Consider the following 10449-nt stretch of genomic DNA (forward strand, 5'->3'; position numbering starts at 1 on the left):
CATCCTTGAAGCGCACACTATGTTCAAGCTCCATTGCGACTATCCCAACGGCATACCGGCTCAGCCTCAGAAACTCAGCCTCGTACTTAGCAACTGTCTTACCTCCTTGAACCAGATTTAGGAATTCTTTCCTGCGGGCGTCCACATAACTCGCCCCAACATACTTTCTGTAATAGCCCAAAATTGGGTCTAGTTGGAACAGAGGTTTCAGGACCAAAAAATACGAGATAGAAATAATTATTTTATGATTATTTTGAGGTCTATCATATGATTGCATGATTGTGTGAAAATTTCATGAAGAAATTCTATGCATAAAGTGCTCAATTTGAAGTTAGGGACTAAATTGAATAAGTTGCAAAACTTGCATTCTAGAAGTTTCTAGTATAAAATTGCTTTGAAATATTAATTAGGAGGTCTTAAATAGCAATTTGACCAATTTCTAAGTGATGGAAAAAAATTGGACATGGATGGAATTTTTGAAAGTTTAGTAAGGAAGGGCATTTTGGTCATTTGGTAATTAAAAGAAATAAAAAGGGAAAATAAAGCCAAAATTGACTCATCTTTTCATGGAGGCTGAAATTAGCATGGGGGAAGCCATGGATAGGGTTTTCAAGCTTTCCAAGCTCAATAGTAAGTCCATTCTAACCCCGTTTTTCAAGTTCTTTACGTTTTTAGAATCCCGGTAATTTGATTAAGCTTATTCTAGCAATAATTTAAGCTAGGGTTCATATTTTGAAAGATATCCATAGGTGAAATGTGTTTATTTTGCTGTTTTATGATAGAATATGAGGTTTTAAATTATGTTAGACAACTTGTGCTACTCGGTTTTGAGTGAAAACGAGTAAAAGGGCTTAATCGGTAAAAATACCTAATAGTCATAAGTATGTGTTAGAGTGAGAATTTGATGTTGCCATAGAAGGGAAAAGTGATCATCATGTCATAAAACATAAGAATAAGGGATGAAGTTTAATTCCCGAGCCTAGGCGCAAAAGTGTAAATATGCAAAAGTTTAGGGGCAAAATTGTAATTTTTCCAAAGTATGAGTTAAGGACTGTTTTGAATAGTACATTAATTAAATAAGTAAAATATGATGTTTTAGATCCCGAAAAATGAGATTTGAACCTAGAATAAGAGAAAAATCAAAAATTAGGAAAGTTGGTAAAATGATCGTTTTAGTATCGAGGTAAGTTCACATGTATAATAAGAATTAATTTATGCATGTTTCAATGTAAAATTGATATATTTATTATGATTTCTGAGTTGTTGAAAGTATGTAAGTTGGTATGCTAATAATACAGCAATAATGTTGTAATTTATATTTGAAAGTTAAATTTAGTGATTAATTGAATTATGTTAAATTAAATGATTATGGTGCCAAGTTTATGAATTGATTTAAAAATATGTCTATGGTACATGAAGTGAATTTAATTATCTTACATAAATGTGATTTCTATGATTATGGATATTATGGGAAATTATAAGTGTAAATATGCAAAAGTTTAGGGGCAAAATTGTAATTTTTCCAAAGTTTGAGTTAAGGACTGTTTTGAATAGTACATTAATTAAATAAGTAAAATATGATGTTTTAGATCCCGAAAAACGAGATCTGAACCTAGAATGAGAGAAAAATCAAAAATTGGGAAAGTTGGTAAAATGGCCGTTTTAGTATCGAGGTAAGTTCATATGTATAATAAGCATTAATTTATGCATGTTTCAATGTGAAATTGATATATTTATTATGATTTTTGATATGTTGAAAGTATGTAAGTTGGTATGATAATAATACAGCAATAATGTTGTAATTTATATTTGAAAGTTAAATTTAGTGAATTAATTGAATTATGTTAAATTAAATGATTATGGTGCCAAGTTTATGAATTGATTTAAAAATATGTCTAGGTACATGAAGTGCATTTAATTATCATACATAAATGTGATTTCTATGATTATGGATATTATGGGAAATTGTAAGTTCATATGATTTTTAATAAGGCAATGTGTAATTTAATGTTATTGGCTCGATATTAAATGAGATGTAAGTTTATATGTAAGTAATACATCAATATTACTTGTATTATGATATTTTATAATAATATTGGAAATATGTTTGTGGATAATTACTTGATTAGTGAAATTGTTGGAAAAGAGAGAGAAATCCCGGTTGAACCTTCGGAAAGATTGGATGATACAGATAGTATGTAGCTAGGTCACATGTATGGGGCTGAGTGCACATCATGTGTACAAGAGAGCTACAAGACATTATTATGTAGCTAGGTCGCATGGGTGATACTATGTGTATACCATGTAGACAAGAGAGCTACGGGATATATGTAGCTAGGTTGCATGCGTGGTTCCAGGTGAAGGACACCATGTAGACAAGAGAGCTACCAGATAAATTGGTTAGGTCACATGGGTAGTACTGAGTGTTCACCATGTGTACAAGAGAGCCGAACTATATGATGGGTGGAGCTATGTGCTGAAACCACCAAGTATCGAGGATTGATCCGAAGTGTTCAACGGGAGACTCTCTATGTATTTCTTTGTGAGTTTTGTGATGAATAAGTGCAGGAACTTGGTTATGTGAATGATGTGTTCATTAAGTGACCAGGATGTGGTAAGGTTATAAACAAGTCAGTTATACATGAGGATGATTTTATGGTGACCTTGTGATCATGGGCCTATACTTGTGATATATGAAATGTGGTGAAAATGATTTGTGATATGTATGTTAAAATGAGGTCAATACAAAGAAAGTGTGAAAGAGTGAATTAGCAATACAACTGTTTTGGACAGTAGCAGTGACGTGATTTTTAAAAATCACTAAAAATAGTAGAAATTGAATCAGAGACTGAATAAGATATAAAATTAAATCTTAATGAGTCTATTTTCATATAAAAGAAACAGAGCAAGAAAAGGAGTTCTATATTTTGAGATATTTATGTTTTTGTGAGACTGGTTCAGAATGATTACGTGATCCCCTATTCTGACTTTGGAAAATCACAAAAATTTGGATAAAAATAATTAGAGGCTTAAACTTATATTTTTAAAATCCCTAATGAGTATAGTTTCAAGATAAATCAACAAGAACATTATCCGAGTTCTATAGTGTGAGATAATTAATTTTTAGTGAAGAGAGGTCAGAACTGTCAGAATGTGAAATAGGGGAAATTTTAATGAATAAACTGTACTAATTGGCTAAACCAAAAATTATGAAACTTTTATGGTGAAAAGATATGTGAGTCTAGTTTCAGGAGAAATTTACAGATCTTAATTTGGAGCTCTTTAGCTCTAATTATAAATAAGTAAGTGACTATGACTCGTGTGGACAGTTTGATGTAAGCATTTATTAGTAAATTGTGAAATCGTACTTACAAGAATGCTGTATACATTAAGGATGTGGAATGGAGAGGAGGAGGAGGAAAATAAATATATGTGGAATACATGGAAACTATGGTATATAAAATATTGATATAATGAAATAAATGATATGTGTTTATAAGAAAACAGAAAGAGAATGATATGTATCTTGACATGTATATATATATATGACTAGTCTCAATGTAATGCTTGTTGTGTATGGAGTTGAATTGAAATGTTTCAGGAAAACATGTTATTTTGCGCATCTGAATTGTGGTATTTTATAAAGATATGATCTAGTTTTAAATATGAATGCTTGATGATTAAGCTGAAGATATTTGGTAAGATGATAATCTTGGTATAAATGTATAAGTGGTACTATAATAAACAAGGTAAAATGAGTATGAGAGGCACATGTATGATGATATACAAATGCTATGTTTGTGGTTTAATTGAGAATATTTAATCACTAAATGAATACCATGTTATATGCTTTTGATTTTGTATAAGTGTGTAAGAGATTAAGGTTGACCAAAGCTTGGAAAATAGCCTAGGTATATTCCACACAGGTACAGACACGACCATGTGTCTCAGCCGTGTATGAAACACGACTTTGGGACACATGCGTGTGGAGCTTAAAGCATGAAATTTCTAAGATTTTCGTAAGTTCTTGGTTTAGTCCTGAACCCTTTCTAAAGTATGTTTTAGGCTTCGTAGACTCAAATAAGGGACTATGTGTAAGTGAATGAATGTTTTGAAATATGAATGAAATTTTATGGCCCGTATTTTAGTTTAATGTTTGTATGTTTGTTCGGTAACGCCTCGTACCTTATCCCAACCTCGGGTACAGGTAAGGGGTGTTACACTTTCCCTTGAAGACCGTCTTAAACAACTCCCAAGTCACCCAGTCAGCAGGGGTCCCATCTCTCACAGTGAGCCACCACTGATAAGCCTCATCCTGTAACAATGAGACGGCTCCCTTCAGCTTCTGCTCCACAGAGCAGTCCAAATCATCCATAATTCGTTTCGTGGCCTCTAACCAATATTTAGCCACATTTGCGACTACTCTCGACACTCCCGTAAAGATCTCCGCTCCATTAGCCTGGAGTCGCTCAGAAATAGACCCTCAAACTCCATTACCTGTGCTTGCCCCGGCAACCCTTTCCAGAACACGAAGCATTGCTTGTGATAGGGCGTCATCCCCTGTACCTCGATCATGAGATTCCTCTTCCGTTGCCGGTGGTACCGGTGCATCTACCCTCAACATATGCCCTGAAGATGAAGATCCAGCTTGTGTACTACCTCGGCCACGACCACGGCCCCTTCCGCGTACTTCCCTCGTACTCATGTCGTATTATCTGATTACGAATTTTATGCATCCCTTAAATATTTCAGTGTGTATTACAGATATTTTATGAACACGGAAACATAGCCTAGCTACAGTCTTTAGTCCACTTATCAAAAGTTCTTACAGTTCACATATCATCCTAACTAGAGTATCATAGGGTTTCAGTACAGTTGTATAGCTGATAATTCAAGAATATTCAAAATAATTCAGAGTAATACTTATAGACTTGGGCCGGAGATTCGGTGTGCCACCTCTTCGTGTTGTCAAATTTCAAAAACCCAAAAAAAACTTAAATTATTTCTAGATTGAACCTTAAGACATGCATACCTTATAAAATACCTTTGGAAAGAACATTCCAAAACCATTTCCAAAAATACCCTTTTTAGGCTGAAGTTTTTCGAAAAGATTTTCGGACCCGATCCACAGTCGAGTTGTTGCAACTGGGCTCTGATACCACTAAATGTAACACCCCAAACCCGGCCCAGACGTTATGGCTGAACCCTACTTGTCACATTGAAACATTACTAGGGTAGTCATGTTTTGTTTAAAATCTTTTCTTAGTGTTCAAAGAATATTCTTGTTTAAAATTAAAGTGAATGGAAGCTGTGCACTAGGTAGGATACTAGAAAAGAGGAGGTGAGTCTATTAGACTGCTTAAGTACCAAGCTCTCCACGGATCCACTCCTAGACTTGCACACCACCATTGCCACACTTTAACTGAGCGATTGTTTAAAAGCAACCATTTCGTTTTATCCATTTGAAAACACTTATTATCCTTTTTATTTTTTTGAAAATGTTTTCGTTACGGAAGCTTTGTCATGTTTCACGATATTTTGAAATCAGATAATTTCTTTTAAAACGCGCCCTAGAGCTATTCAATTTCAAACATTTAAATCAATAACATGCCTAAGCTAACAAAACAAACCTAAACAATTAAAAATAATTAAAGCAGCCTTATTACAACTTAAACCCAAAATAATTAAAGTAAATAAAAACTAAGAAAAACAAGTTTGCAGTACGTGTGGCCACTCCGAATCCCTCACAGCTCCAAGTCCACTATGGTTGGGGTTTACCTACATGGATCAAATTAAGGGGTGAGTTTGGGAAACTCAGTGTGTAAATTAACCCAACCATAGTCCACTTCAGTTCAAACCATAGAAACAGATTAAGTTGGGCCTTAGCCCTATACAGAATTCAGAATGAAGCCCATAAGCCCATAACAGAGACAGAACAGACATTTCAAGCAGGCAGAAAACCCAACCCATATCCATCCGCATACACCCCTATGCCAACCTTACACCATGTGGGGAGACTACTCGACCCACCTATCCGTCTACACATCACAAGTATGCAGCATGGCTGCCAGAACAGATATTGTGACAAAGTCACCAGATACAGATAATTGTGGCAGGGCCACCAGAAACAGATATTTGTGGCAGAGCCACCAGATCAGATATTTGTGGCAGAGCCACCAGAACGCTTCCCCCATCATTATAACCCATATCCCATGCAACAGATATACATGTCATGGTATACAACAAACAGAATCAGAATATCATGCATTTTAGTCAAAATCAACCCTAGGAGTATAACGGTCATTTTGCTCCTAAAGGTATAATGGTAATTTCCATACTTAGGGTATTTTAGTAAATTTACCTATTTTAGGGTTTACATAGATATTACAGCCATTAACGCATCCACAGAAACACTTACCGAGCGTTCTTACCGAATTGGACCCGTTGACCCATTTACCTGTTTTCGGTCCATTAAGCCCAAATATACCGAAGTACATGAAATTGCGCACTCTGCAGTCATACTGCTTGTGATTACCAAAACTAACAAACAAACCATCTCACAAACGCTCGCACGTTCGCAAGTTCACAAAATGTCGTCTTTTCGGTATTTCAGCTCTTTAGCTTTTGCCGATCTAGTCTATGAGTGTGTGTCGTTTACACACATGTTCTATAACGATACGTTGGTGAGATCCACACACAAGTTTCCTACAATCGAGTTACTAAAACGTCAGTCTAAATATCAAAAGCAAGCTACGTCTTAGACCCCCTTACCATATTCGGCCAAAAATGCCTTAAACCCCAAAGTTCTTACCTTTCTACCGAAATATGGGTTAGATCTAGATGTCCAACCGACTTAACCTTCAAGCCCTTCACTGTATGCCCCCTTTTCCATGCTAGCGCATACAAAGCCAAAAGAAAGAGGCAAAAAATGCCCTTAGTCCCAACGTTAGTCACCCTTAAGGGGCTTCAGCTTTTGCTTAAACAATGAATAACTAACGAAAGTGATTCGAATACTTACCAATCGTTGTTCTACCCAAGAGAGTGTTCTTATATATTATTCTAATCCCGATCTACTATAGTCAGAAGAGACAGGTTCAAATAGCCAAAGATTCGGCTTACTACACTGTAGATATGAAGGTTTTCGGCTTTTGAAAGAAAAAGGGAAAAGGGTTTCGGCTATAGCAGGATTCGGCTTTTGAAAAATAATGAAGAAAGGAAAATAAGGGAAGAGACAGAAAGAGAAGGGTATGGGTTCGGCTATGGAGAAAAGAAAAGATGAAAGAAAAGAAAAGATGAGAAGGGAAGTAGTATTCGATTATGGAGAAATGACACAGTGAGGGCTTCCAAGTTCGGCTATGGGGGAAAAATGATACAGATGACCAAAAGAAAGGGAAGAATATACAAGAATTTGGTTCTTGAAGAGGAGGAGTCGGCACAGGTGTAGGGTGTAAGTTCGGCTTCTAGTAAAAGAACTAAAAGAATTCGGCAACCACCCATCCAAAAGCCGAAATTCCTAACACTAAATGACCTAGCCGAATTTCCTATGCTAAAGACCCTTGGCCGGCCAACACTTGCTCTTGATCAGTTCCTAAATTTCCTCGCTTATCTTATCCTTACTCAATCCCCTTACCAGCTTAAACTCCCCCTAACAGAGTTCCCCCTTGAGTTCCATCACATCCCCTTTTTGTTCACAAAACATAAATACCCTATTTGCTTACCTTGTGGCTCGAACCTTGGCTCCCCCTAAACATCAACACTCCACTCCCCCTATACCTTATGTGGCGTCACATTCCAATTTTCCATAGGTCCCTTGTGCCATATTTTACCATCTTTAATTTAAAAGCCTTCAACGCCAGTACTCTCTCTTTCTAACATTGGAAATTCAAGAATTGCCTCGGATTGGATTTACTCTTGGGCCTTTTAAAGGCCCACTAACATACTCAGACTACTACAGATAGTTAAAACACAGAATTTCTAAAATTCATTAAAAATCACAGAAATCCCGAAAATTGGGGCGTTACAAATAGATATATACATGTCTATGATTGGATTTAGAAAGAGATTGGTTTTTAAGCAGTCAAATTGACACACCTCCTCTTTTCTAGACTCCTACCTGGTGTATAGTATCTATTCACTTTTAACAATGAGGACATTGTTCGTCTTAAGGAGGGAGACCAAAAAATTGAAATTATTTCCACTCAGGATAAATTTTTCTTTCAGTTATGATTAGGTTATATTTTGTTCAATAATTTGAAATATTGTTAAGTATGCTAAACTTATGTATAAATAAAGTTCTATTATTTCAATAAATTATTATGTTAGCTTAATAATGATATAAATGTATTTTTAATAAATCATGCAAATCGTACCATAAAATTTTAAGTCTTAGAATTGACTTAGTAGTTTCTTGAGGCGAAATCCTAGGAATCATGGATCATTGAAAATGATTTAGGCAACTATTGTTTGGACTGTTTGAGCCTTTCAAGCTAACCATGATGAAATTTTTATCCTTTGAAACCTAACTTTGAGACTATATGGCCTAATTTTATTTGAACCCTTACAAATTTAGCCATCATTTCTCTCTTAACTATCTTAAGATAGTCCCAAACACTAGACTCAGTACTATTCAAAGTATTCTTTAAAAATAAGTTTGGGGGAGTTGAAAAGAAGTATCAAATGCTCTAAAAAATTGTAGTACATACAGTAAAATGCTCGAATTAAAAAAGAAAAAGAAGAGCATGATTTCTTAAAATAAGATGTACAAAAGAGCATGTAAAAGCAAAGAAAGTTGATGTATTGAAGGTAATTATTTCGAAGGTCCGATGTAAGCTGAGTCTAGGGTTTTTAGCCTAAATTTATCTATCTTTTACCTACCCCTAGGCCCAGCCACATTACAACCTTGTTAAAGACCTATTGATTCATGTTCCAATGCTACCTACATTAGTGGAGTGAAATTCCTATGTGTAACATATGAAGGCATAAGTTAAACTTAATGATTGCAGCCTTATCTTGAATAAGGGAATAAAATTAAATTGGTAAGGGTTAACATGTATTTATTAGGAAAATTTTAGTCTAATTTATGGCTATCATAAGAATGATTGAGATTAATTTGAATGATAAGTATACTTAGATAGCATAAAAATTGAATTTCTTGTTCTTGAGCATAAGTATACCAAATTCATGATTGTTGGGAAGAATGTCATTCTGAAGAAGTTTTTCAAAGGTGTTTTCGAAAAAATTCTTTTCAAATTTGTGCATTACTCGAGACGAGAAATGAATTAAGTTTGGGGGTGTGGAAAGACGAAAATTTTCACACTTTTTAATGCCTTTTTTAACTTAAATTCACGCAGTTTCGATAAAATTCCTGTCAAAAAAATAATTAATTTTTATAAAATAATTAAAGTGTACTTAAAATATGAAAATATTTAATTTTAATTAATTTTGATGAATTTTGGTTATTTTCGACAAATTTGCATAAAGGGCAAAAAATGGCTCGGCAAACATTGCTAGAAGCACAAAACTGAGAAGCAATTTGAAGTATCAAGGCAAATTAATTTTCAGCCTAATACAGTCAAAAATTATGTTTATTAATTCATAATATAATTAATTTTAATTTATATCCAATTTAATTTGGGTTAAATTATTATTAATAAATTATGAAAAGTCGTCCAGTTGAGCTGAATCGAGTAAACCGAACCGAGCGAGTAATGGACAGCCCAAAACCACCCCATGTGCTGACCCAAATCAGCATATTGGCTGATTATTTAGCTTCCAAAGAGGCCCTTGAAGACTTGTTCAAATAGCATTCAAAGCCCTCTACAAATGGTGGCTTTCTAGATTTGCCCCAAGCTTAATTTAGCAAGTTTGAAATCATCAAACTTGCCACATGTGTGGCTGGCCAAGGGAGGGATATTGGGCTGATAATTTTAGCTATTTTTAGCAGCCCTCTTCAGCTATAAAACCCCCCTTAATCTGGTCATTTTAAACACACCTCAATTCATTCACATCTCCTCTCTCCTCTCTCACTTTCTCCTCTCATTTTTCCATGTCAAGTCCCTTGCTCTTGTGCCGATTTCTCCCCTTGGTAAAGGGTTATTTTTAAGCCATTTTGGAGCAACATTGAAGTGTTCATACCAGCCTTGATTGGTGAGGACAACAAAGAACGAAGACGGAGCAACCTAGTCAAGCAACGGTAAAACACCGGATTTGATTCTTGTTCCCTATCTCTTTAATTTTTGTTGTTGTTATGATTAACATCTCTATGAATATTGATGTTATTGGAATGGTTAATTTATTCAGTTTAGCTTGAATTTAATTCATGTTGGTTTGATTGCATTTCATCTACTTAAATTATTAAAATTGTGTTTAAGCTGTTATAGGCCTCGGTAAAATGCTTGATTAAGTAAAATCATGCCTAAGTTATTCTTGCATTATAATTATGAGGTATCT

Source organism: Gossypium hirsutum, chromosome A07 (assembly GCF_007990345.1).
Source record: "Gossypium hirsutum isolate 1008001.06 chromosome A07, Gossypium_hirsutum_v2.1, whole genome shotgun sequence".
NCBI classification, from domain to species: Eukaryota; Viridiplantae; Streptophyta; class Magnoliopsida; order Malvales; family Malvaceae; genus Gossypium; species Gossypium hirsutum.